General features: G+C 42.0%; 1 protein-coding gene and 1 long non-coding RNA gene across 4 annotated transcripts in view; one reads left to right on the top strand and one right to left on the bottom strand.

Moving 5' to 3' along the window:
* Window positions 1-8423, bottom strand: part of POGZ (pogo transposable element derived with ZNF domain) — a 58368-nt gene extending 49945 nt beyond the window's left edge. The window contains exon 1 of the mRNA XM_086392653.1: window positions 8292-8423. The gene's annotated coding sequence lies outside the window, so the exon portion shown is untranslated. The remainder of the gene's footprint in view (window positions 1-8291) is intronic.
* Window positions 8273-22943, top strand: LOC147376455 (uncharacterized). Of its 3 annotated transcripts, none has more exons than XR_015161006.1 (3): window positions 8273-8335; window positions 8800-8925; window positions 20991-22943. It is a non-coding gene; the product is annotated as an uncharacterized LOC147376455 (long non-coding RNA). The 3 variants fall into 3 exon arrangements; XR_015161005.1 differs by having other exon boundaries at window positions 8299-8403; XR_015161004.1 differs by lacking the exon at window positions 8273-8335 and having other exon boundaries at window positions 8439-8925.
* Window positions 22944-27876: the final 4933 nt, after the last annotated feature.

Here is a 27876-nt window from a genome sequence, read left to right on the forward strand (position 1 = left end):
CTGCCACAGCCTGGGGGGATTGATCAACAGTTGAATGACTTATAGTTGGAAGAAATCAGAGGTAGAGGCATCTATAACCTCAGAGCATTTGAAGAAAACTCTAAACCTTGCAACAGCAGAGCAGCATCTCGAAAAAAACTATATAGTAAGCATTTCCATTTCCAGAAATGTATTCCCCTAGCTAAAGAGGGAAAACCTGTATTAATTTGGACAGTCTTGGAACATTGTGTCATCAGCTAACACACAAGTTTCTAGAGTGAAATATTAATAATATAATTGATACTTATCATTCTCCTATATTTGAACCATCTTGATGATTAAGGGAAAAACCAAAGCAGCAGAACAAATAGCCTGGATCAAATCCTTAAGAATGAATTCACGTAGGCCTCTATAACATATTGGGGATGGGTCTGAAAGCCAGCCCAGTTTTCTGTATTGAAGAAATTGGGACCCTAATACTGCTGCTAAAAAGCTATCCCAGTCTTCAGTAACCAACTTAGAAAAATTGAATCCTCTCCATATGGGTTTCTAAGAAAGAAGGTCAAAAGTTAATGGAAGTCCCAAGTTGGGCATTTCACAGTTAGGTAGCAGGAGGGTGTTTCTTTTCAACAGTTTTTGGAAACACTTATTTGCTTCCTTGGCTTATGGTTTCTGCCACGAGTTGAAAATTGGAAACACCTGTAACTTGGAGCGTGTCAAGGCAGAGATACAAATGATTTCAACATGTCTTCAGAAGTAGTGAGCCTTGGTGCCCCTCTGCTGTCATTCTGTTAATGTACTGACTGCTCAGGTTCAGTGTGTGGGTGACCGGTACGTGTCAGGGTGGGGATTGGAGAGGACTGTGAGGTCAGTCCAGGCAGAAAGCAGCTTCGTGGGGACCAATGCTAGGTTTCCTTAAAAATGAGCATACCATTCTTATAGAACACACTCAGGGTCGTCAAAGCCAAGAACTCAAAGGGAGCGCCTCATTTTGGAAAACAGTAGCAACATTTTTCACCATCTGAGCATCTCCCCGGAGAAGGCAATGGCACCCCACTCCAGTACTCTTGCTTGGAAAATCCCATGGACGGAGGAGCCTGGTAGGCTGTCATCTATGGGGTCGCACAGAATCGGACACGACTGAAGCGACTTAGCAGCAGCAGCAGCAGAGCATCTCCCAGCTTGAAAAGATTGACAACTGATTGCACTGAACCTGGAAGTCTAAAGAAGTCAACATGTAGGAGGAGAAGGAGACACGAAATGTCTAGCTTGACAGGGAAATCATCGTGAAATAAAGGGCAAGTGAAGAGCTATATCTGACCGGTGTCAAATAAAAAATGGGGAACTTGGAGGCTGCTATAGATTGTACTTATGAATATTGTTTGGTAATTCCTTATGTTTATAGGCTCTGAGGTCTTTCCTAGGGGCTCAGAAAATTCTCAGGAGGTGAGAAATAGCTGGAGGAAGTTTTCATATTGGGTTTCTCAAAGCAGAATTCCTCATTCTCTTCCAACAAGAAGCAATGGAATGTCTCTGTCTTCAAAATATAGTTCTCAAGACATGCATGAGCAGTAACTGCATCAGTCATGAAGACTTCTCTGTGAGCTGCTATATGATTTCATGGAAGATAATAACTTAGTTAAATTTAGAATTAAATTAACATTAGTTAAGAGATACCAAGAAGCAAACCTATACTTGTTGCATCTAGGTTGTTGCTATGGAGGTGAGCAGGTATAAGAATTGAGTAACTAAACTGATTCTATAAAACTTCATGGAGGTGAGCAGGTATAAGAATTGAGTAATTAAACTGATTCTATAAAACTTCATGGAGGTGAGCAGGTATAAGAATTGAGTAATTAAACTGATTCTATAAAACTTCATGGCAAAATGAATTGGATTACTTTATGGACACACTTGGTTTTTTTTGTTTGTTTTTTTAGTTTTACCAGTTTATTGCTACCAACCCATCTCCCTCCACCCTCATGCACACATGCTCAGTCATGTAACCCCATGGACTGCAACCCGCCAGGCTCCTCTGTCCGTGGGCTTTCCCAGGCAAGAATACTGGAGTGGGTTGCCATCTCCTTCTCCACTTTATGGACACACTTGTTATGTGGCTTGTTCATTATAAAAGGTTGCAAAGCAAAATTTAATTTAAAAATGTTTTTGGTCTAAGATACATTATTTTTCTAATTTAGCAGTGTATGTTTTTTATTATAGTTGTAATAATTTCCAGACACAACTGTGGATGTTAAAAAAAAACTTGAGTCATCCTTTTGAAGGACATGAGGATTTTTTTTTTTTTTTGACATGAGGATTAAAATCATTGTTTTACAGTTGAGGAGACTGAGGTAGCCTCCAGAATTAAGTTTAAAAATTTTCTGGTGTAGATAAGTGGTCAGATTTTTTTGGGTATCTTCTAGTTGTTGGTTATATACAGTAAGAGTTAGAGATAGCAAGGAGACCATCTCCTGTGATAGCCAAAGAGGCATTTTTAATGCCTTTCCCATTGCCTGAAACATAAAGGTAATAAAATTTGAAAATGTGAAAGTGCCAAGATTCACCAATTTAAAATCATTTTAAAGGAGGAAAATTATTTAACCTTCATTCAGCCAGGAAATAATTCTCACTTCTAGGTTTGCATGTAAATGCATTGGTGTGTTAGTACTATGAGTCAGGTGGGAATATGAATTTCCTTTTTCCTATGCACCTGCTTCCTGACAGCCTCTGATCTCTGCTTCTCCTATTTAGAAATCCTATTCCTAGTCTAGAAAAGTAAATGTTAATGCTTTATGTATTATGAAACTATTGAAAATCTCTATGAAAGCTATGGATAATCTCTACCAGAAAAACACACATTTGTGCATATACACAAAATTCTGCAAACACTTTGAGGTTTAAAGCCCATTCCCATGTCTGTACATGGTCCCCAGGGAAAGCACCTCAGGTCCAGGGTTCATTGGACAAGATGCTTCACGTCCTATCTTCCCAGAGAAATGATAGCCTCTCGATAATTATATGAACACGTGTGCCCAAAGAACTATTATAGAGTTCCTTCTTATTCTAAGTGGCTTATTATTATTGTTGTTGTTACTGTGATTTTATGTCTTCCTTTACCTTTGCCCCAAATGTTCTTCTCTATCTGTGAAAGTCCAAGCACCTCTAAAACCTGAAAGATGATCAGATAGTCTAACTATCTCAGCCAGCTGAACTTGATACCACTGGAACTGAGGAGGTTATCTCTGATTCACCAATCCCACAAATAAAGTGACCCTCTTGGTATGCCTGGCCCCACTCCACCTGATTCATTGGCTGTGGCTTATTGAATATTCATGTTCTCTCTGCATTTCTCAGGCTCCCTTGCAAATGTTAGGTAGGGCCTCGAGATTGAGTCCTGGCAAATGGGAATACAGGTGTTAGGTGATGGGTGACTCCCAGCCCACTTAAAGACTGGTGTGGCTCTCCTCTTCCTACTTAGAGGAATGGTAGAAACATAATATAGAAACAGCCAGGATTCCTAAGTCACCCCAGGGAGAAGACCTGAACTACTGAGCTTTTCAAAATACATTGGGTTTTACCAGAACAACCACAAACCTTTATTGTGCTTAGCCTTTGCGATTCGATTAATTTGCTAATTCAGCATGGCCTAACTATACTGATAAATACATTGGTATAAAGAAATTGGATTAAAAAAAGAAGAAAGAAATTACCCCAGAACATTTTTATGGAACGGAAATAAGTATGGTTAACTTGATAGAGCTTGATATTCCCTACATCGCAGGGTTATTGTATTGTAGATATGACAGTATATAGAATGCCTAGGATGGCATCTGGGTTATGTTAGTTACTCTCTAAATGGTGGCTTTTATTGTTAGTTCTTAAGATATCCTATCCCATAAGTATTTAATGGGACATGATAAAACTTGACTACACTCATGGATGATAGGCTCCATATTCTGATTCTTTCTCAGATTTCTTCCCTTTAGGGTATCTCTCCTAACTAGTTTGGGTGTGGGGCTCAAGCATCTTTTATAAGATTACTGCAAATCATAACTTCCAAGAAATAAACTGTATACTGTCTTTAATCCAATAGAGTCAAATCCTGTTATTTCTTCCACATGTTAACTAACAAAACAGCATAACAGGCAAAATAATATCTCTAGGTGCTACTTCTTGTAGTCCAGACAATGAAAGAATATGACGTATAAAATAATGCTACATGAGGGACTTTCTTGGTGGTCCAGTGGCTAAGGCTCCATACTCTCAGTGCAGCGGGCCCAGGTTTGATCCCTGGTCAGGGGACTAGATCCTGCATGCTGCAACTAAGACACGGCACAGCCGAAATAAAGAATTTTTAAAAAATAAAGTAATGCTGCTGGAGACAGTACACTCTGGGTTGGCGGGGAGGATAGCTCTATGCAGGCTCAAGTCTTCAGTGAAAACTTGAAAGAATTAGGGCTCAGATCTTGTCTTAAAGCATAGGTAGGATGTAGATAAGTGAAGGAAAGGAAGAAAAACATTCCAAGTGGGCAATAGAATGATCAAGGTACTGATCAAACTCATGAAGGTTAAATATCAGGTTAAATCATATAAAATTATTGGGTTTTTTGGAAGGTAAAAAACAGTCAAATATGGGCAATTTCATATTGTTCAACCTAATAAAAGTGACATTTGTGGAGTGGTATACTGGAAGTTTCAACTGTATTGGTAATGTTTCTGTCTTTTGTACTGAGTGGTAGTAGATATATAATAAGTTCTTTACATGACTTCTTCTTTCTTAAATATTTCACAATTATTAAAATAATTAAAAGAAAAGCAAAAAAAAAAGAAAGTCTCATCAAATAATTTAAATAATTCCTTTAGGTAACACTTATTCTCTGGATGAAAATAACATTTCTCAGCAATCTCACATTTTTCTCAGCATTCTCACACCTTCACCCTCTTTCCCAGCATTTCTCCAAATGTACCAGCAGGGCTTATCAACCATATGACAAAGGAGAGAACCCGGAGAGCCCTCAAGCGTAGTGTCCATTGACTCCTCTGGCCTTGGGGGCCACGTCCCCCCTCCGCCTGGCCACACCTTGCCCTGTTGGTGTTTGCAGCTGAAATTCGTGGTTGGAGACCATACGGCTATGATCTGTGAGGTGGCCTTCCTCGGGGTGCTCAGGCCCTGTGGCCCTCCCTCAACCTCTTCTTAGCTCTCTGACTGTGGGTCTATGAGGCCCATGGCACCCTGGCCCAGGGTAGCGGAAGGGGGTGGTTCCCTCTGCAGTGTTCACTCCAGGGTCACCTTGCCCCGAAAGTTCACCCCTCCAGCCACCAGCCAGATAGTCAGTCACTGTGGCTTTCCCAGGAAAGCTAGATCTCCAGGCCTCCTGCCTGACCACACTTCTACACGGTGTGACAGAGGGGAACAGGGCATCCTGGGCCTCCTGACGAGGGCCCAACTAGGACCAGTCTCGGCCATTCCCTCCGATTCTATGATGCGCCCCTGCCGTCTCTACACAGAAGCCTGGAGGGGAGAAATTGGGACACACATCTGACAGTTCCCCCCTTGTGCTTATTTCTTGTTCCCATCTTTCCACCATTCCCCCAGGATCAAAAGCATAGGCCTGCCTGCCTTCCTTGGCTTCATGTCCTTCTGCCACTGAGCAGCAGGCATTGGGCCTGGCAGTCATACCCTCTGGGAGAACTTCCTGAATTAAGTTCCCCAAGCGGGGCTCTTCAAGGAGGCACAGGAATTCTCTTTTTAAAAGGGAATTTAGGAAATCCTCTTTCAAGCCACTAACCTGGCTTATAAAGTTCTTGTCTTGCTATAAAATCCCATGTTGACTGTCAGAAGCCAAATATCTCAGTTATTTCCCCCTCATGCCTTCTGTAACAAATCCTTATTTCCCCTAGGCAGATGAATGTCAAGGGCCAACTGAGGATCAAGTCATTTTCTCAGAAAGGGAAAAAGGAAAGCATGTTATTCTTCAAAAGATTACTTTTCTAATTGCACAAAAATTCTCCCCATCCCCTGTTGCTCTCCCTCAAAGAGCTCCAACAACTCTCATGACCCTTAAATTTCAAACACCAAGATTTACTGGCAGGATTGGCCTCAAAATGTTGAACAACTAGCTGAATAGCAACCCTGACCCATGACGAACATGTACAGGAAATAAAACCAGTTAAGTAAGTTCACAGTGTTTGCTTTTCTTCTCTCCCAAAACACATCTGTGTACAGCTTTGTAAACAATTTACCCAGGGGCTCCCCTTCCTCCATCCACATTTGCAATGACCCCTTCTTGCCTGGTAAATAAAATCTGTGGTGCACTTCAGATGCCAGTTAACAAGGCCTGACTTACATAATCTATCTCATTGGTATCACAATTGCCTTTTAGGCAAGAGGTCTTTGGAGGAAAACACTCAGATTCCGTATTCAGTCAGTGAAAAAAAAATGAAAGGAGAGACCAGGTAAGGAGTCCTGCCAATCACAAAGCAGCACATTACTTACCCTCATCTAAGCTCAGTTTCTTCAATTATGAGATAGGGTTATTAGAAGAATTCACTGACCCAATGCACGTAATTTGCTTAGCACAGCAAAGTGTTGAGAAATATGTCTTAATGATAATCATCATTATTATTTTATTGTTATTATTGGGCCAGTGGCCCACTATTGATGATGGAAGTGTTTCCCTGCCTTCAGCACCTTTACCCACACATACATGTGAGCCTTTTGATCCAAACGTTGAACTAATGAAAATGGCAGGAATGAAGTGAGTGTGTGTAATGGGGGCAAAAACAGAAATTTCAGTCGGAGACCATAGTCCTGATTAGCACAAAAGCAAGCTTCCCCCACTGAGAAGGGACAAAGTCAAATTCAAACACTTCAGGCTCTCATATGACTTATATAGAGCAATAAAAATATTTTAATAAACAATGAGGGAAAAGAGAAAAATGTTTAAAGCAAACATATATTAAAAAACAGACCCACAGGAGTACGTGACCACACGATATTCTAGTAACCCAGGCTTTCAGCTCTGCACTTCCGACAGTGCTTCCCGACATGGAACGTGTCCATGGCCCCGGGGTCACACGGTAATAGAAGAGCCACAGAGAAAAGAGGAGCTTGGCAGAATTCCCTTCATATTTTAAGCTACAGCTTTCTTTACTGAAATAATAGCTTTCAAGACACAAATTGTTCACAAACCATTAATAGTATATATTGAGATGGGAGGATAAGCAAGAAGAATAACTAAGTCTGGTCTGTTCTTTAAATGGGGACTTCCCTGGTGGCTCAGACAGTGAAGAATATGCCTGCAATGCAAGAGACCCAGGTTCCATCCCTTGAAGATTCCCTGGAGAGGGGAATGGCAACCCACTCCAGTATTCTTGCCTGGAGAATTCCATGGACAGAGGAGCCTGGCAGGCTACAGACCATGGGGTCTCAAAGAGTTGGATAGGACTAAGCGACTAACACACACATTCTTTAAATGAAACACTGCCTAAGTATAGAGGAATGAAGTAGAGGACTTTTCAAACCTTTCTAGGTCTCTTAAAATAATTCCATTGTCTATTGCAGTGGTTTTTCAGACATTTTTTTGACCACAACACACGGCAAGAAATATATTCTACTTCTTGATCCCGTACATGCAAACATGACACTGGTTTCATGAAAGAATACTGACTCTTAGTATGTAATGTTTTTCTATTCTTTTACTCCGGCTCCTTCCTTCCTTTCCCTTTCTTTCTCCCTCCCTTCCTCTCTAAAACTCCTTGCCAAACTGATTTTTGCCACTTATAATCTGAAAAAATACAGGCCTAGTGGGTTTTTCTAATCACTATATATTTCTGCAGGTGAGTTTACCCATCCAGAATATGGATAGAATTCAGCCAACTTCCCAGGGCAGCCGTTTCTAGGTTTGACTTTTTTGTCTCTAGGATTTAAGAAGTCATTCCCAGGGGATCTTGTTTTCTTTATAGCTGAAGGTAAGGATTTAGGAGCCTGGGGGAAGAAGGGGTTCAGATGAGAATCAATAGAAAGAACTGCAAGGTCTGAAGACAAGAACCATTTATCTGGTGCAATATATTTTATGTTAATTTAAGAAAAACTCTTATCTTAAATATTTAGCATCATCAAGCACCTTTTACAGTTAACCCAGCAAACAAAGCTCTGGCTCGGAGGCCCAATCATTTATTTTCACGGCAGAGACCTCTTTTCTAAAAGCCAGGTCCCATCCCCCGCCCCAGAGCCCCGACCCCTCCCAGGCCTCGGGTAACTTTTCCCTCCAGTTTGGTGGAAGGTTACATTAGAAGAAAATAGTCCCTACCGTCTAGAAACTTTTCAGGGGAAAAGAGGGCGTTTGACGTGTGGGTGGGTGTGCGGAAAGCGCCAGCATGAGCAGCGGGAGCGGCGAACGCCGGGGGCTGGGCTGCAGAAGAGTGCGGAGGCGCCAGCGGCGGGGGCGGGACGGGGCGGGGGTAGCGGGGCGGGGGTAGCGGGGCGGGGCGCAGGGGAGAAGATAGCCCTGAAGTCTCCCAAAGGGCAGTGGCTGCCGGCTCTCCTCGGTTGAGCAGCTGCTGCCCGTGAGGGGGCGCTGGCGGCCGGGGAGTTAAGGATGGGGCCTTGGTCTCCCGAACCCAGTGAGTGGCTTGGGTTGTCAAGCCACTCGTCTTTTTTTTTTGATAATTTCTTTTTTGTCATGATGCTGTTTTGGCCTCCGACTCCGTGAAGGGAGCCATATTAAGAGTGCAGAAGAGGTGACCCGGAGGAAAAATTAAAAGGCGACTTTTAAACATAGAGTTTTTCTTTCTTTTCTCTCTCTCAAATTAATTTAGATGTAAATTACATTTGGAAAGATCAGGCTCGAAGGCTCTCATTTACCCTCACCAGATACTTAGAATAAGATTTCGGTGCGATAGTAATTTTGCCAATGGAGGCCGACTCCCTAAAACATCACCCTGGTAAGTAATGAACATTTCCATGGGTTATGACTTTGAGGTTTTGTTTTACTTCGTTCTAATACATGGCCCTTCTAAAAGTGGTACGATCATAACTCAGCCCAGGTTTAATTAAGATTATTTTTGAAAAATCTCGATGGGTAGGTAATTTACCTAGTTTCTCATTCAGATTTAGGAAATTTTGCTTTATTGCTGCATGCATTTCTAATTATCTTTTCCCATGCTGTTCTTAGTATGGATGGAACACAGTCTCTCTCTTTCCTGCTTGGTATGTCAGCAAACATTTGAGGAGTGTTTAGTTCAGAATACTGTTGGGTATTATGGATTAAATAATCTGATATACCTGTCAATTTCATCAGAAACAGCATTTATGTATATACACATAGTCTATATCGGGCTTCCCAAGTGGCATAGTGGTAAAGAATCCGTCTGCCAGTCCAGGAGATGCAAGAGATGCAAGTTTGATACTTGGGTCAGGAAGATCCCTGGAGAAGGAAATGGCAACCCACTCCAGTATTCTTGCCTGGAAAATTACATGCACAAAGGAGCCTGGAAGACTACAGTCCTTGAGGTCAAAAAGAGTCAGATGCAACTGAGTACACACACACTCACACATCTATACCACGTTATACACCAGAACACACACACACACGCCTATACCATGCTATGCACCAGAAATCTTTGTGAAATGTAAACTCAAATTAGAGACCTTGTTTTATTTTGCAGTGAAATGGAGTTAATCTCATTGCAGTGTTGTGTATTTTAAGATACCTAGATTACAATAGGGACTCATTAACTGATAACTATTTATTATTTATCTAGATATGCTCCAAAGTGCTTTGCTCATGGCAAACAGTAAATACTGGTTGAATGAATGAACATGGCGTGTTCCTTACTATACACGTAGGGAAAACGCCAGGATGGGGCTCCAGTAGCGCAATGACGTCATCAATGACGCTTAGCGTGGAGGTGTCTGCCCTAAACCTTTCACCAGATGCAGGCTCTCTCTTGACCTTGGAATGTGGATTACTTAAAATTTTAGGGGGAAAAAAATGTGTACCTAGTAGGCCCTCGCCTCTTGTTAGTATGGAGCTTGAGCAGTTTTCTTAAATGTGGAAAAGCTAAGCTCACTTGACACAAATCAGGGGGAAAAAAGGTTTCTACAAGTTATTCAAGTTATTCATGTCAAAAGCGATTAGTGGGCCCCAGCTTCCATTACATCATTCATTGGGAGAGGCTGGGAGCTCTGCAAGTCATATGATTCCATGGAGGAATTAAGGCTGAATTTTCTTTTGTGTTTCTGCCCTTAGCTATATTCAGTAGTAAGCATGTTTGGAAAAGGTTAAAACAGAACATGGAGCTCTAGTTTATTTTAATGCTGTCAGACTGCTAAGCAGTGGAAACTTGCTGAAGAGATTTACCAAGCTGTTTCCTTAAAGACTTTAGTGAATTAATTAAAAGGGTTCTGAGAGATACAACATGCCAGACCCCTACTGGCTCATAAAATTGTTCTTTCTGATTGATGTGACTTGACAGCTAAGCACAGCGCATGTAAAGCTGCAGGGGAATGAAACAAGAGTAGTGCTGATGTGTTCAAAAGACATGTAAGTGTTCCACTTGAATTGGCTGTGACCGCAGAGTCAGCTGGACACTGTGCTCGTTTCCTTTGGCTCAAGTACCCGAGCTCTGTAGAAGCACAGATTTGGCAAGGTGCTCAACTACTGAGTGAAAATGAAGTCACAGCTTCAGAAGAGATTCACAGATGGCGATGTGTAGGTATTCTGTTTCGCGTTTGCGTCATTGCCTTTAGAATGCCTGCTTTAAGATGGTCCTCAGTTATGGAACCATGCCTGTGCCACACGGTCTCCAGAGGGACTGAGCCACAAGTGAACTGTGTTCTTTAGTAGCCAAATATCTAAGACAAGCAGATAGCTCGCAGAAGTATTCTAAAATTTTTAGCCAAATTCTGGGCAATGTTGGGTCTAACTGATTTAGAAAACATACTCTTTTTCAGCCAACAGTGAAGCCGACATTGTTAACGATATGAACCAACACTGAAAGCCTTCATCAGTAATACATACCTGCAGTCAGAATTTGAATGTGACCTGGCCAAATGTATTTACTCATTCAATGCTTATTTAAATAAGTGGTAGGCCTTGGAGATACCTCAGTTCTTATATTCTTTCATAGTGCTGTTCAGTAGGAACATAAGGTGAGCCATATATGTAATTTAAAATTTTCTGGTAGCCCCATAAAGACATTCAAAAGAAACCAATAACATTAATTTTAATAATGTATTTTATGTCCACCAAATATATATATATACATTTTAATATGCAGCAATATAGAAATTATTAATATTTGCATTTTTTATTTTGAATTGTTATAATTCAGTGTGTATTTTACACTTAGAGCTCATCTCACATTGCACTGCTCAGATTCCACATATGACTAGTGATGTTGGGCAGCCCAAGTCTAGAAGGAAACACAGATGAGTAAAAAGGTAATTTCAGTAAGACGTAATAAAGGCAACGATGAGAGAAGTGTAAGGTACAATGAGAACACATAGAAGGGCTTAGTTCATTTATTCTTCCACCTGAAATTTCCATACTTCTCTCTGCTCCTCTATATTCTTCCTGCCTCCATGCTAATCCAAGCTGGCATCATCTCTCTCCTTGATTTCCACAACAGCCTCCAAAATTGTCTGCCTGCATTCACCCATGGCCCTCCCTGCAGCTACAGTGGTCTTTTAAAAATGACCATGTGGGACTTCCCTGGTGGTCCAGTGGCTAAGAATCTGACCGCCAATGCAGGAGACATGTGTTCGATCCCTGGTCCGGGAAGACACCACGTGCTGCAGAGCGACTAAGCCCATGCACTGCAACTATTGAAGCCTGCTCGCCTACAGCCTGTGCTCTGCAATGAAGAGTAGCTCCTGCTCACAGCTAGAGAAAGCCTATGCACAGCAGGAAAGACCCAGTGTGGGCAAAAATAAATAAGTACCTTTTAAAAATGTCCATCTGATAATATCATTCCCCTGCTTCAAACCTTAACTGTATGATGAATGCACATTGAACAAGTGTGGAATGATGCATATAAAACGCCTGGCACAAAGCTTCTGCTCACTCTTTGGTTCTCCCCGCATCTCCCTTTCCCTGTCTTGTTTCTGTCATTTTCCTCTCTGGCTCTGGAAAAACCATCTGCCTCTCACTTCCTTCTTCCTCTTATTACTTCTTAGTCTCTTATCATCTGAATTTTCTTTTTTCTTTCTTGCTTTCCTCTTTCCTTTTCTCTCTCTCATGCTTTAGTTTATTACAATATAGAATTTAAACAGGCTTAAATTTTAGTGCTGTAGTGAGTTCCCTGGTGACCTAGTGGTTAGGATTCTGGTCGCGATTCTGGACTTTCACTACCGTGGCTTGGGATCAGTCCCTGGTCAGAGAACTGAGATCCCATCACGCAAGCGTCACAGCACAACTGACAAAAACAAACAAAAAAATGTGTGCTGTAGTTATGTACTTCAAGTTCTTCATTTTCTTTGTTTATTTGCTACTCGGCATGCGAGATCTTGGGCTTCCCGGGTGGCACTAGTGGTAAAGAACCCGCCTGCCAGTGCAGGAGACATAAGAGACACAGGTTCAATCCCTGGGTCAGGAAGGTCCCTTGGAGGAGGGCATGGCAACCCACTCCTATATTCCTCCCTGGAGAATCCCATGGACAGAGGAGCCTGGCAGGGTACAGTCCATAGGGTCACAAAAAGCTGGACATGACTGAAGTGACTTAGCACAAACGTACTCATGTGAGGTCTTAGTTCCCTGACCAGGCAATGAACCTACGCCCCTGCTCTGGAAGTAGAGTTTTAACCACTAGACCATCAAGGAAGTCCCAAGTTCTTCATTTTAAAACTTAGAAGAGATTGACCTTGTATCAGGATTAAATTAATACGCTTTTTATTTCAGCATGGCCTTCAGTTAACTCTTCTTATAGAGAACTTCTGTAGAAGCAAACGTATTCTCTCCTGGGAGGAAAGCAATCCCCTTTCATGTTTTGTAGAGGAGAAAATGATGCAGCTATATACACAGTATCCTCCTCTAGTGATTTGAAACAAGTCAGAAGGAGAACCCAGGTACCTGCCCATAGCTGTGCCTTTCTTAGGTAGATTGCTGCTGCCTTCTGGCAGTAGGGCAGTGAGGCAAGTTAATTATTCAGTGTCAGAGGAGGTAAATAAATAAATGAATTACCTAATTAAATAAACCTTCGGGGTGCTAAAAGCTGGCAGTTTCCTCAACCACACACTTTTTTTTGAGAACTAGTCCTCTTGTATGAAGGAACAGCCAACCCAGGCATATGGGCTCTTCCCTTTTACCTCTGAGAAAGTGGATTTATGACCGTCTGTGTACTCATCTCTCTGTTTATGTCTCTGACATAGACCACTCTGCCAGTTGCCAGCACTCTTTCTACCTCCACTGAGAACATGGAGAGATTCTGCCACTACAGAAGGAGGAAAGAAAGTTATAATTCAAGAAGGACTTCCTGGGCTTCCCTGGTGGTCCAGTGGTTAAGAAGTTGCCTAGCAATGCAGGGGACAAGGGCTCGATCGCTGGTCCGGGAGGACCCCACACAACGCAACTACTAAAGCCCACCCGCCCTAGAGCCTGTGCTCCACAATGAGAAGCCACAGCAACGAGAAGTTCACACACCACAGCTAGAGAGTAGCCCTCACTCGCTACAACTAGTGAAACCCACATGGAGCAACAAAAACTCAGAGCAGGCATAAATAAACAGATATTAAAATGTAAAAAAAAGAAAGGACTTCCTGCTGTCAAGGCATGACAGACACCACCACAAAACAAGTGAGGGAGAATCTTAGCTGAGAAAAGATGTTTCTGTTATAGAAAATACCCCACCTCACCCCCTCCCCCATCCCAAGCCTCACTTGAGGGAGGCTCTACTCCCGGAAGGGCTTGGGCGGTCAGAGTCCGAATCAGCAAGCTTTTGTTGAATAGACAGATACTGCATACAAGGCAGCTCCATGTACTTCTTTCTACTACACCCTTTTAAATTTGAACTTAAGAGAAACCCTCCAACTTTTTCCTAAGTGGAATTTTATTTTGAAATGAGATCCTGCAGCGTGAGGAGCAACTACAGAAACACTTTAGTGTTAAGGGACCTCCACAGCCTGAAACATTTTTCCTAACTTGGACCACTGTTCCATGCGCATCCAGAGGCTATACTACATCCTACATTAACAGCTTGTTCTTAACCTCCCACTCCAAAGATTTACTGAGAATTTCTTTCTGAGCAGAGCTACTCTCGTAAAAGAAATAGTAGAAGCATGTTGTGTTAGGATAATTGCTATAATAGAAAGATCCAAGTAAAGAACATAGCTCACATACAATAGTTTATTTCTTGCTTCTAGGGTTGTATAACTTTTGAACTGTGGTGTTGGAGACAACTCTTGAGAGTCCCTTGGACTCCAAGGAGATCAAATCAGTCAATCCTTAAGGAAATCAGTCCTGAATATTCATTGGAAGGTCTGATGCTGAAGCTGAAACTCCAATACTTTGGCCACCTGATGCGAAGAACTGGCTCATTGGAAAAGACCCTGATGCTAGGAGATATTGAAGGCAGGAGAAGGAGACAACAGAGGATGAGATGGTTGGATGGCATCACCGACTTGATGGACATGAGTTTGAGCAAGCTCTGGGAGTTGGTGATGGACAGGGAAGCCTGGCATGCTGCAGTCCATGGGGTCTCGGTCAGACACGACTGAGCGACTGAACTGAGGGTTGCAGAGCAGCACTCCTCCATGTAGCCATTTAGGAACCCAGGTTAATGAAAGCCTGCAAAAGGCATGGAGGAAACAGGAGGTTTTTATGAATCTAGAAGTAGGGCTGTTGTCATTTTTTTTGCTAAGTCATGTCTGACTTGGTGACCCCATGGACTGTAGCCCACCAGGCTCTTCTTGTCCACAGGATTTCCGAGGCCAGAATACTGGAGTGGGTTGCCAAAGAAAATTTTCATATATAGAGAGGACTGGGCCCCCAGGATGAGGGTGAGCATGTGGAGCGTATCCATCCTACTTTCATCAGTCTGGAGACCGCTGACGGCCATTGGCATTAGTTACCATCCAGAAGGATTTGACTGCTAAGGCCTGAAGGAAAAATGTTGTGTTTATTGACTGTGTTCATCTCTCACACTCAAACTTTTCTTTCCGTTCTCCCAACTATGTCTTAATTCATCATTTCCTTTTTAAAAAAAAAAAATGCATGTATTTGGGGGCATTTGGTCTCAGCCACCGCTCACAGGATCTCTGATCTTTGTTGTAGCAATTGGGGTCTTCAGCCGCAGCACGCTCAATCTTTTAGTTGTGGCATGCAAACTCTTAATTGCGACATGTGGAATCTAGTTCTTGACCAGGAATTGAACCCAGGCTCCCTGCATTAAGAGCTTGGAGTCTTAACCACTGGACCACCAGAGAAGTCCCCAGTTCATCATTTCTTTTTTTTTTTTTTTTTTATTGGAAAAAAATTATATTTTGGAAGAACTCACTACATAAGGTGACAGAATTCCAAAATCAAATTACATGAAAATATACATCGCAATTTCTTTGTACAATAGGTGAGAAAATTCTGCAGTATTAGAATAGAGGCAAAGAAATATGAAGGGCTAAGGGGAAGGGTACGAGGGTAAACAGCATTTTTAATAGCAAACCCAGAAGTTAAGTAGAAAGCCTGTAGCTGTGCCATCATTTCTTAAACTATGTAAATAGCCTCCTAACAGAGGCCCCTACCTCTGTCCTCTCGCACCCTCAACCCCATCTAACATGTGACTCACCGTGTTATGCTTCAATGGTTCCTCGTCACTCACAGGCTTGAGTCAACTTTCGTGATAAAAAAACTGAATTCACATTCCAGTCCCTTCCTACCTCTTAGACCTCATCTCCTGGCATTGCACCCTGGGCATTCTGTGTCCAGCTTTGTCTTCCCCGCATACTCTATGTACTGACATGCCTCCTTGCCTGGGATGTGCCATCCTTCCTGGGCCCACTCCCACCTGTCCATCAGTTTTCTCTTTAATGTCACTCCATTGGTGAAACCTTTCTTGATTCTCCTCGGCTTGGTGATGCACCCCTTCTTCAAGAGAATCATAATTGATTGGTAAAGAATAGTTATCTCTCTAAACAATGTATTTTTCTCCTTTAGACTCTAAGCTAAATGAGGCCCTAGAACATGTGTTTTCATTGTGTATCTCAAGTGCTTCATATGGTTTCTGATGAAGAGCTGGTATTCAGTGAAGATTCGTCAAGTGAATGAATGAATGGTTTTTAACCCTTGGATCATTTAAGGATGAAGATGCTCTTTCTTGTCTGTCACCCACCTAAGAATAAAGGGTTTGGAACTTCCCTGATGATTCAGTGAGTAAGACTTCGTGCTCTCAATGCAGGGGACTCTGGTTCAGTCCCTGGTCAGGGACATCCCATATGCCACAGGTGAAAATCACACATGCCACAACAAAGACCTGGCACAGCCAAAAGAAGAAGAAAAAAAAAAAAAAGAATAAAGGGTTTGAAGAAGACAGGACAGGAAGTTGACACAAAAGCAGAAGAAATGAAAGTTGGATCTCAGAAGACTGTTGAATGAGAGGACTCTGACATGTCAGTGTGTAGGGTTGGATGGGGCATCTTAATGCTGTGAGAGAGGAGACTGGTCGTCAGTACCCAATCTTTCATGGCTCCTTACTGACAGAGAGCCCTTATATTATTCAAAGTGTCAATGCTGCTGCTAAGTCACTTCAGTCATGTCTGACTCTGTGTGACCCCATAGACGTCAGCCCACCAGGCTCCCCCACCCCTGGGATTCTCCAGGCAAGAACACTGGAGTGGGTTGCCATTTCCTAGCTTATTGGAGGGGGTTTCTTGGAACAACCTTTAAAGATGGTTGACTTCACTGGGAGGTCTCCCCTTTGCCTCAGCCTCATTTCTGCTGCTTAGAATGGATGTGGTATCTGCAGCTGCAAATCTTGTTACCAGGAGACAACCCTGAGGATGGAAGCCATGGGCTAAGGAGAGCGGAATAGAGATGTAGAAGGAGCCTGAGTCCCTAATAGGATGGAGTCACCCTACCGGGCCTGCTGTGCCTATTTTGAACTTCCCCATAAGAGAGAACTAAAGTTTCAATTTGTTTAAATCACTCTTACATTTCCTGTTTTATGTGAAAGTGAAGTGAAAGTGTTACTCGCTCAGTTGTGTCTGACTCTTTGTGACCCTATGGATTGTAGCCTGCCAGGCTCCTCTGTCCACAAATTTTCCAGGCAAGAATACTGGAGTGGGTTGCCATTCCCTTCTCCAGGGGATCTTCCCCACCCAGGGATCAAACCTGAGTCTCCTGCATTGCAGGCAGATTCTTTACCATCTGAGCCACCAGGGAAGCCCAAACTAATCCCAGCTGATACAGAGGAGATATTTACAGAGTCCTCATACATCAGATGGAGAAGGCAATGGCAACCCACTCCAGTACTCTTGCCTGGAAAATCCCATGGATGGAGGAGCCTGGTGGGCTGCAGTCCATGGGGTCGCGACTGAGCGACTTTGGTTTCACTTTTCACTTTCACACATTGGAGAAGGAAATGGCAACCCACTCCAGTGTTCTTGCCTGGAGAATCCCAGGGATGGTGGAGCCTGGTGGGCTGCCGTCTACGGGGTTGCACAGAGTCGGACACGACTGAAGTGACGCAGCAGCAGCAGCAGCATACATCAGATATTTCATGCATGTTACCTCTTCATAGCTTCATGATAGTGCTATAAAGGTTGGTCAGCCTGCTCCTTGTCCAGCTGTGTGTTATTGGGAAAGTTACTTCACCTCTCTGCGCCTCTGTTTCCTCATCTGTAAGATGAAGACAACACAATAATAGCACCTCCTCATAGAGTTATGAAGATTGGACAGTTCCTGTATGTAAAACGCTTAAAATTGTGCTTGGCGTGTAGTCAGTGCCTACTCTTGCATGCATGCTCAATCACATCCGACTCTGTGACCCTATGGACTGTAGCCCACCAGGCTTCTCTGTCCATGGGATTTTCCAGGTAAGAATACTGAATTGGGTTGCCATTTCCTTCTCCAGGGGAACTTCCTGACCCAGGGATAAAACCTGCGTCTCCTGTGTTAGCAGGCGTCTTTACCACTGAGCCACCAGGGAAGGTGGTGCCTACTCTTAGCAATTGCCATATTAGCAATAACATAATCACATTCAGATGCCTGTCTAAGGTGACACAGTAAGTGGTAGAGCCAAGTTGCAAACACAGGCCTACATGAATCTTAAAACTATGCATTTCTCCATGCACTTTGGAAGGACCCAATGTGGGTAGGCTGCAGGGTGGAGGGCAGGAGATGGTCATGATCATGGCATCCAGTCCCATCACTTCATGGCAAATAGATGGGGAAAAGTGGAAGCAGTGACAGAGTTTATTTTCTTGGGCTCCAAAATCACTGCAAACAGTGACTGCAACCATGAAATTAAAAGATGCTTGCTCCTTGGAACGAAAACTATGACAAACATAGACAGTGTATTAAAAAGCAAAGATATCATTTTGCCGACAAAAGTCCATATAGTCATGGCTTTTCCAGTAGTCATGTATGGCTGTAAAAGTTGGACTATAAAGAAAGGCTGAGCACTGAACTGATGACTTCGAATTGTGGTGCTGGAGAAGACTCTTGAGAGTCCCTTGGATAGCAAGGAGATCAAACCAGTCAATCCTAAAGGAAATCAACCCTGAATATTCACTGGAAGGACTATGCTGAAGCTGAAGCTCCAATACTTTGGCCACATGATGCAAAGAGCCCACTCATTGGAAAAGACTCTGATGCTGGGAAAGATTGAAGGCAAAAGGAGAAGAGGGCAGCAAAAGATGAGATGGTTAGCACCACCACCTCAATGGACATGAATCTGAGCAAACTCCAGGAGATAGTGAAGGACAGGGAAGCTTGTGTACTGTAGTTGCAGAATCAAGACACAATTTAGCAACTGAATAATAATACCACCTGGGCTTCCTAGGTGGTGCTAGTGGTAAAGAATCCTCTTGCAATGCAGTTGGCCAGGTTGGATCCCTAGGTCAGGAAGATCCCCTGGAGGAAGAAATTCAACCCACTCCAGTATTCTTGCCTGAAAAATTCCAGAAACAGTGGAGCCTGGCGGGCTACAGTCCAGGTGGCCACAAGGAACACACACGCATAATACCACCTACTTTATGAGATCATCGTGAAGATTAAATGAGGTAATATATATAAAAGAATAGTGTCTGACATATAGAATAAATGCATAGTGTGAAAGTCACTCAGTTGTGTCCGACTCTTTATGACCCCATGGACTACACAGTCCATGGAATTGTCCAGGTCAGAATACTGAAGTGGGAAGCTGTTTCCTTCTCCAGGAGATCTTCCCAACCCAGGGATCAAACCCAGGTCTCTCACATTGTGGGAGGATTCTTTACCAGTTGAGCCACCAGGGAAGTCCATAAACACATGTGTTGTTTAAATAAATATATACAATTCGAGAGTTATAGATAACATATAAATGAAACACTCCTTTTGTAGTTTAGTGCCATAAAAATTCAAAAACAGGAAAAATCATAGGAGAAAAGAAATTTCACTTATTTTAGTAGAACCAAATAATGGACAGAGATGTGGGCTGGATCCAGGCAAAAGTATGGAGGCAGAAACTGGCATGGTCAGTGCTACAGAAGAGGTGGGGGTGAGAAGGGATGGTCAGACAGTAGAACTGGGGAATAGGGAGAGATAAGGTTGAGGTCTGATTACATAAGACTCTGAAAGCTAGATTTGCTTTAATGGGCAATGACGAATGGTTGGAACATTTCATGATGAATGTGGCCTATTTGGAAGATTCATCTGGCAGATGAAGATTGGAGAAGAGAAAATTAGAAGGAAGGACAATTAGGAGGCAGTTACAAAAATTCTGGCTTGAGGCAGTGAGAACCTAATTTAATATTACATTAGACATGGAGGAGATGAGGGGACATTTTGAGATATATGGTTTTATTTATTCTTTTAATTTTTATTTTATATTGAAGCATAGTTGATTAACAATGTTGTGTTAGTTTCAGGTATATATCAAAGTGATTCAGTTATACATGTATCTATTCCTTTTCAATTTTTTTCCCATTTAGGTTATTATAGAATATTCAGTGGAGTTCCTGTGCTATATGGTCAGTCTTTGTTGGTTGAGATATATGGTTTTTAATTTATTTTCAAAAAAATAAAGGTAAGATATACTTAAAGTTGAGCTTCCCTGGTAGCTCAGCTGGTAAAGAATCTGCCTGAGACCCCGGTTCAATGCAGGAGACCCCGGTTCAATTCCTGGGTAGGCAAGTTCCCTTGGAGAAGGGATAGGCTACCCACTCCAGTATTCTTGGGCTTCCCTGGTGGCTCAGATGGTAAAGAATCTGCTGCAATGCAGGAGACCTGGGTTTGATCCCTGGGTTGGGAAGGTTTCCTGGAGGAGGGCATGGCACTCCAGTATTCTTGCCTGGAGAATCCCCATGGGGAGAGGAGCCTGGTGGGCTACAGTCCATGGGATCACAAAGATTCACACATGACTGAGCGACTATGCACAGCACAGAACAGCATACTTAGAGTTAAAAAAATCGAATAGTACATAAAGGCATAAAATGAAAAACAAAATCTCCCGTCTCTTCCTCACCTCAAGTCTAGCTTCACAAAGGCAACCACTCTTTAACAGTTTCTTGTGTATCTCAGATGAGTTTTAAGCACATAGCTATCAATAAACAGTTGACTCTCTTTTATTTCAAGGAGGTTGCTTTCTATAATGTTGCCTCCAACGTTGAATTAGCAAATACCATTGCTCCTGGGGGGAAATACAGGGTAGGTTCTTGCAAGCCTATGATCAGAACATTTTCAACTAATAAATTCATAACTTTGTTTTGTGTTTCTGTCAAAAGACACCTTCTTTAATAACTATTGTTTCATTAACTTGTGACTAACAGCCTTCTAAATCCTGCCTGAAGGAAGCTTATTTAACACCTGTTTTCTCTGTAGGGCACAGCTCAGCCTTCTTGCACCTGGAAGCACGTAAGCACTACCGTTGGGGGCCGCTGAAAACAGTGAAATCACCCGCAAAAACAAACCTGAAAAACAGCACTAAGTAGACCGTGAATGGGACACTTGGCAGGATGAGAGCTGAAACAAGAGGCGGAGTGTTGCTGCTGGGCCTCAGCTGGGAACGTAACTGTCCCATGACTCAGATTGGTTGTTGCTCTGGACTTGTCTGGGATTGACCATGAAAACCTTATGAGTACTGATTGGGGAATTACAGATAAATTTTAGTAAGTAGGCAAATTGACAAATACAGAACTTGCAAATCATGAGGATGAACCAAATGTAGAGAGAGGACCAGTTTCTCAACTGTGTGACTTGTCCAGTCACAGATTGCATTCAGAAGGGCCTTGAGCTTGGTTTAATGCTCTGCTGTTGTTACTGTCCTGAAATTCCTAACTTAAAAAAAAAATTATAGTTGATTTATAATATTGTGTTAGTTTCAAATGTACAGCAAACTGATTGGGTTATATATATACTATACATAATTTTATATAAAATAAAATTAATAAAATGTTTATTTTATATAAAAATACAGATTATTTTCCATTATAGGTTATTATTAGATATAAAATATAGTTCCCTGTGCTATACAGTAAACCCTTGTTGCTTGTTTTTATCTATTTTATATATAGTAATGTGTATCTGTTAATCCCATACTCCTAATTTATCCCTTCCCCCCACCTTGAAATTCTTAACTTTTAAACAAGAGGCCTCATGTCATTTTCACTTTGCTGGTCTTGTAGCTGGTCTTGTCGCTGGTCGTGTCTTTATGTTTGTGTATGCATATTTAATTGCATAAATGAGATCATATTATAAATACCCTTCCTTTTTTCTTTCTTATAGTTTCCTTTTTTAAAAATTCAATCTTTGGTGGTATTTTTATATAGACATATATAAATCTACTTTCATCCTTTTAACGTCTGTGGTATAGATGTATCATGATTTATTTTTCAAGTCTCCAATTACTTTGGACAATACTTTGTTTATGAATTTTTACTTTTAGGAATTATGCCAAAAGAACTACCCTTGTTACACACACACACACACGCTTTGGCATATCATCCAATTATATTCATACACTACACTAGCAGTAGAATTGCTGCTACATTGAAGTATATTTGTATTTCAAATAATGATCATTATTGCCTTGTTGCTCTCTAAAAAGTTTGTACCAGTTCTCACTCATACCAAGAAAATTTGAGAATTTATGTTCTTAAATATAGCTTGCCAACTTCACAAATTTCCAAACTTAAAAAAAGTTGTCAATCTGGGCTTTCCTGGTGGCTCAGTGGTAAAGAATGGAAGATCCCCTGGAGAAGGAAATGGCAACCCACTCCAGTATTCTTGCCTGGGAAATCCCATGGACAGAGAAGCCTGGTGGGTTACAGTCCATGGAGTCGCAAAAGAGTTGGATACAACTTATTGACCAAACAGCAACAGTATCATTCTAAAAAAAAAAAATAGTGGAAAAAATATTTGCCAATCTGATCAGCTGAAGAGGTATTTTGAGCTTCCCTGGTGGCTCAGTGGTAAAGAATCTGCCTGCAATGCAGGAGACCTGAGTTCAATCCCTGGGTTGAGAAGATCTCCTGGCGAAGGAAATGGCAACCCACTCCAGTATTCTTGCCTGGAGAATTCCATGAACAGAGGAGCCTGGCTGGCTACAGTCCGTGGGGTTGCAAAGAGACATGACCGAGCAGCTAACATACTAAAGAGGTGTTTTGTAGTTATTTTAATTTGCATGTATTTAATCATGTGTGAAGCTGAACATTTTTTCTCATGTTTATTTATTAACCATTTTTTCTCTGTTTTTGCATCTCCTGTTGCTATCCTTTGTTCATTTTCCTATTCGGTTGTCTTTGTACTTTATATAAATTAAAGAAATTAACCCTTTGCTTGTTATATGAATTATAAATAATCCTGACTTATGAGTCTTTTGCTTTTATTTGCAGCATTGTTTTTTCCAAAACAGAAATGAAGATTTTTGTGTTATACACTGAAACTTCTAGATGAGAGATATTTTAAATTTCAAACAGCGAATTCCGTGGTGGTCCACTGATTAGGACTCTGTGCTTTCACTGCTGGGGTCTGGAGGGAGCTAAGATCCTGCAAGCTGAGTGGTATAACCAAAAACAAACCTTTCTTAATCAATATTACTTGATGATAGCTCAGATGTAAAGGGCCTGGGAGAGGAAGACATCAAAGACAACAGCAGTGTTCCTAGGTTTGGGGAATAATAATAGTGTCTTTACCAGGTTTCTCCGACAGGGATTCTCTCAGTGATAGGTCCTTCACCATGAGCTTAGGGAGCTGAACTTTCAAAATCAAGAGTTCATTAGAGTTTACTGCTTTTATTTTTTAATAAATGATTTAGGATTAATTTTAGATTTACAGAAAAGTTGCAAAGATAGTAAGAGATGGTTCTCAGATACCTTATGCCCAATTTTTCCTATTATTAATGTATTACATTAACATGGCGTATTTATAGCAATTAATGAGCCAATATTGACACATTGCTATTGACAAAGTCCATACTTTCTTCAGATTTCCTTGGTTTTTAGTTTCATATCTTTTTTCTATTCCAGGATAATGTCTTTTTTAGCTTCTTATTGGCTGTGACAATTGAGTTTCCTGATTTTTGTCACTGTCATTCCACATCAATTCACTAATGGGAGCAAAATCCTATCTGAGCTAGCCGTCCCAGGTTAGAGGATCAGCAAATAACTGACTCTAGATTCCTATCTTCCCTCTCTTCCTGCTTTAAATCCCCCTTTTCTGAGGCTGTGAGCCACCCTCCACTTCCTCTCCATTCACTCCCGTACCCTGCACATTCCTTCTTTGTCCTCTGACTTCAACCTAGTATTGGTTGTCTTCATTTGAAATCAAAGACTGTTTTCTAGATTCCTTTGCTAAGATTAGGATTAACCCCCACATCTTCCCATCAATTTGCTTTATTTATTTATATAATGGTTTGTTTATCCCCTGAATCAGGGTAGCTGGCTAGTTTTCTTAGCAGCTAGTCTCTAGTACAGTTCTAAGCCTGGAGTTGCTCCTGATACTGGAGAGAAGGAGGACTATAATTAGCAGAGGCAGGGAAGTTGGGAAGGAGAACTGTTTACTAAGGAATTTAGTGCACCTGGTTTGTATGTGTCCTAAGCAAAGGTGAGATGCACAAGTGCAGAAATCCTGGAGCAAGTTAGAAGTACAGATTTCGTACGCTGATGAGAGGTCAGTGTTTAAAACAGAGCTTGGAGAGATGTCTACTTTTGGAGGTGTCAGTAGGAAGCATGACAGTGAGAGAGAAGAGTAGGGGGAGAGGAAAAAACCTTGTCCACAGTCAGGGGACAGGGAAGACACTCCCACGTAGGAGGCAGGGGAGGAGCTGGAGTAGTAGATCATGGACAGAGCATTGGTGTAGGAACCCAGGGAGAAAGGAATATGGAACACCAGGAAGCCATTCAGTGTAGGGAGGACTAAGAAAAGCCTTCAGTTTCTGAACTCACCTGCAGAGGAGGGACGAGAGGACTTGGAACCCTCGCATAAAATAAAGTGCTTGACTCAGACATAGTAAACAGAAAGGAAAGAAATAAGACAGCTTCAATCTTCAAAAGAATGGGGCTAAATTTCTCCTATACATCTTCAGGTCATAAGGAAGGTATCACAGGGAAGAATTATTGAAGATGATAGAGAAGAAAGGGAGGCTAGTGGAAATAAGATTCTAGCTTTTAGTTGTCCTACTTCACTTAGGATGTCAACTCATGAAGGCAGGAGTTTCTGTCTGTTTTGACTTCTTTAATATTCCAGGAACCTAAAACAGTGTCTGGTACCTGGTGGGTTTTCAATAAATATTGCTGAATGGTGGAAAGGAACAGAAATTATTAAGTCTAGACACTAAGAGGAGAGGCTGGTTTTAGAATGAACGATAAATAAATATATCTTCGTCTGAGACCATGAGGAAAACTGAGGAGCCAGAGGGGAAGAAGGAACTTATACCCGAGGCCCTAAACTGAATAATAGGGTACCTGATGATGATGGACTGCAGGAAAGCAGATCTGGCAGGGAACTGAGGGCAACAATCCCTTTCTGCTCCCATGCAGGGAAGCCAAGAACTGGCCTGGGACACCAGCTGGGCACTCTTCCCAGCCCTTGCATTCCAGCCGAATACCCTACACAATGAAGAAAGGGGACTGACAGTGCAGTGACATGATTTAGGTTAATGAACTACTGATCGTCTGCCAAGTGGGTGGGAAGTTGTTTTTGTCTGCTTGCTTCTATGGAAAAAAATTGTTATGAATGATTCATCTTGTCTCATTACTCAAGAGCACAAATTGATAACAAGAGTTTAAAACCTAGGGAGAACATAGCTACCTCCACCCTATCCCACAGCCCAGTTTTTGGTGGATGGGTACGTTCACCCTCTCACTTTCTTGATTATGAGGGTTTCACAGACGTGTGTGTGTGTATGTATATATACATATATATGTATATACATAGTCAAATTGTATATTTATATGTGTGCAGTTCACTGTGTGTCAATTACACCTCAATCAAGCTGTTTAGAAAAAGGAAAACAGAATCTTACATGTAAAATTATTTCAATCACAGTTTGGATTATATATAATATATATACACACATATATACATAGGGCTTCCCTGGTGGCTCAGATGGTAAAGAATCTGCCTGCAGTGTAGGAGACCCAGGTTTGATCCCTGGGTCAGGAAGATCCCCTGGAGAAGAGAATGGCAACCCACTCCCGTATTCTTGCCTGGAGAATCCCACGGACCAAGGAGCCTGGCAGGCTACAATTCATAGAGTCGCAAAGAGTCAGACACGACTGAGCAACTAACACACACACACACACATACACATATATACATACATATATATATATTTACTTGCATATATAAATTCATCTAATTTATCTTTACAATCCAAGAGAAAGTCATTTTGAAATAAATTATTTGAGGGGAAAATAAAGGTCAATCTAGGGAGACAAGATACAAAGAGAACCACTAAGATTTCCAGCCACATCCCAGGATAAACTAAGGAATTCCTTCTCTCAGGGGGAAAACTGAAGAGGAGAAAGAAAGTTTTTGGTTAGCTGGTGGTGAGAGTGTTGTGTTCTTTTTGTAAACTTTTTGTAATTCTTCTTGAGGTCATGCTGTCCTTGTAATCTTCAACCTATAGAAGACCCTCTCTTCCACAGCCTGGAGAGGAAGATGGCTTTTTCCTAGGAAGGCCTGTTGCTCTGCCATTCTGCTGCTGCCAAGGGTCACATTTCTTCATCCTCCTGATACACTACAGAACTCGAGAGACACTGGTACAACTCACCACATAGATGGATCTGGGGCCTGAGCGGTGAACCAAATCCTGGCTGAGGCCGGTTTACTTTAAACTTTTCTGAAGAGGTTTTGTAAATCATTTCCAAAGGAATTAAATTTAATCGGGTAAGGACTGAAATTACTCCCACTGTGGTCTCTGCCATCACCTGGCAGTCTTAGGGTTTTTATGCCAGACAATATGCATGAAACAGTGCTGGGTGCTGTTCTTAACCCTAAAGAGGCAGGGTTGGTTCTTGATCTCAACTTGAAATTCAGAAAGCCTAAAGAATAAAAATCCCTGGGGTAGGGATAACAAATCAATATTTACTTTGTGAGTTGGAACTGGTCTGCTTAATAAAGCTCGTTCATAAGTGAGAAGGGTAAATATCAACTCACTTCTTGAACTAACAGGCCCCCCAATTCACCAAAAATCTCCAAAGGACTAAAGGGATAACAGCCAAGTGTGCTAGTAATTGCTTTCTAGTCCTTCAGGCTGTGCCTCCAAAGCCAGTTCCTGCTTTTGGTCAGATCACTCCCCAAACTTGTCACCATCATGATGCCCTTTAAAAATTGTCTTCATAGCACTTAACAGTGTTTCATCAATTAATTTATCTGTTTATTTTCTGTCTCTTCTACACTGGAAGAGAATCTCCATGGAAGCAGGGATCTTACCTCCTGTTTTCGACACTGTATTGCTACAATAATGTAGTATAATGGCTTCCCCAAAATGGGCTTCCCTTGTGGCTCAGTGGTAAAAAACCTGCCTACCAACGCAGGAGATGCAGGTTTGATCCCTGGTTGGGAATGTTAGGTTGTTAGAATAGGAAAAAGGAGCCCAAAATGGGGGTGGCTAAAAGACAAAAAGAGGAAAAAGTCCTTGAAAAGGGAGCAAAGGAAAAATTTATGGACCCAGAATGGGAATCTCAGGTGAAATAAACACTCCCCCTTCCTGATCATTGATAGGTGTTATGCTAGTCTTAATTTGCAAAGGGCAGGCTCGGGGGAGGAGACAAAAGGTATAAAAAGAGGGAGCCAAGACAGGCTGGAGCCTTTCCTTCCAGGGTTGGCCTGCCCTCATGCCTCCGGGGTGTATTATCCTTTGTTTACCAAATAAAACTCTGAGCTGTAACCCTGGTCCTTCGTTTCAAATCTTTGTTGTGGCAAGACTGAACAGAGGAAATTATGCAGTCTCCCTACAGGAAGATCCCCTAGAAAAGGAAATGGCAACCCACTCCAGTATTCTTGCCTGGAAAATCCCATGGACAGAGGAACCTGGTGGGCTACAGTCCATGGGGTCGAAAAGAGTCAACCATGACTGAGTGCGCGCACGTGCACGCGCACACACACACACACACACGTAAGTCCCAGGGGGAGTGGTGGGCAGGGTTCTTTCCTTGCCTGTCTTGTTCAATACTGTATATCTGCAGTCCAAGGGTCACAAAAGAGTTTGATGCAAACTTAGTGACTAAACAACAAACAAAAGATGGCCACATCCTAATTCTAG

This window comes from Bos grunniens, chromosome 3, assembly GCF_055505025.1.
Source record: "Bos grunniens cultivar Pamir isolate PY7600 chromosome 3, Bosgru_T2T1.0, whole genome shotgun sequence".
In the NCBI taxonomy this organism is placed as follows: Eukaryota; Metazoa; Chordata; class Mammalia; order Artiodactyla; family Bovidae; genus Bos; species Bos grunniens.